Raw genomic sequence first — 1,002 nt, 5'->3', positions numbered from 1 at the left:
TGACAATGTTTATATTTAATTGACTTAAAATTCAGTTTTTTCAAAAAATCCTTAAAGTACCGGCACTCCTTCGTTTATAAATATCCAAATTATACAACATAAAAACTATCGCAGGCGCCAATTCTTTGATAACTTTCCTCTCAGCATGTTCAGGAAAAATATCGTAAGCGCCATTTTACCTTTAGAAAATAAGGTATGCAAAAAATAAATAGTCCCATTAGAAAGTTATCATTCAATAAGGAGAATCAAAAAAAAACCTCTCCTGTAAAATTTACCTTTTGTCGCTTACGATAAAAGCATAATCAGAGGTCGATTTGTCCTAATGTATGCATAAAACTTCACATTTTAGGTAGCCGTACACAATGGATGCATATACGTTTTAGGTGGATATCTAGAAGATAAAACAGTTGAGCGTTATGACCCTCAAAGTAACAAATGGACAAAGGTTATTTGAAATAGTTACATCAAAAATTTAAAAACACCAAAATACAATTTTTTATAACTTTTCATAGATGTGCTCTTTGAATGTTGGACGTAGTTGCATGGGTTGTGTTTTTGTAGGTGATCAACTGTGGGCTGTCGGAGGCTGGTGCTCAAAGTCCGTGTCAGTTTATAATGCCGAATGTGATGAATGGGTCGAAAAGAAACCAATACCTGAAGCAGGTCCATACAGGTGTTATGTTGTGCCTAAAACTTTACTTCAATGTGAATAAGAGATAAGGAAATTTACAAAATACTTAGTTGAAGACTTACTAGAGATCAATGTATTTATTTTGCTTACGCAACTTTTAATTTTCACCTTATCTTATACATGAATTTTAGTTTAATGGTTTCTATTATCTTAAAATATGTTTGTTTGTAAAATGCGTTTTGTAAATATATAGTAAACATATCCAACAAAGTAGAAGTGATTTTGATAGTTCTCCCTTTTGAACTGCGACGGGAATATCAAATAAATAATAGATATTCGAAATCGTATTAGAGGAATCGGTTTCTTTTTTT

At 31.6% G+C, this 1,002-nt stretch overlaps 1 protein-coding gene and 1 long non-coding RNA gene across 3 annotated transcripts in view; one reads left to right on the top strand and one right to left on the bottom strand.

The window, feature by feature from the left end:
* The window catches only part of LOC118748329 (kelch-like protein 5), a 72,251-nt gene that overhangs the window by 60,599 nt on the left and 10,650 nt on the right, over positions 1-1,002 (top strand). The window lies entirely within an intron of this gene.
* Positions 34-596, bottom strand: LOC118748740. 2 transcript variants are annotated; one of them, XR_004994083.1, is made up of 3 exons: positions 464-478; positions 276-391; positions 34-179 (listed from the first exon to the last, which is right to left on the bottom strand). It is a non-coding gene; the product is annotated as an uncharacterized LOC118748740 (long non-coding RNA). The 2 variants fall into 2 exon arrangements; XR_004994082.1 differs by lacking the exon at positions 464-478 and adding an exon at positions 504-596 and having other exon boundaries at positions 35-179.

This window comes from Rhagoletis pomonella, unplaced genomic scaffold, assembly GCF_013731165.1.
Source record: "Rhagoletis pomonella isolate Grant_MI unplaced genomic scaffold, Rhpom_1.0 Rhpom_scaffold_00013, whole genome shotgun sequence".
NCBI classification, from domain to species: Eukaryota; Metazoa; Arthropoda; class Insecta; order Diptera; family Tephritidae; genus Rhagoletis; species Rhagoletis pomonella.
Note: the sequence above shows the minus strand (reverse complement) of the source record. Positions and strands in the feature narration are given on the sequence as shown.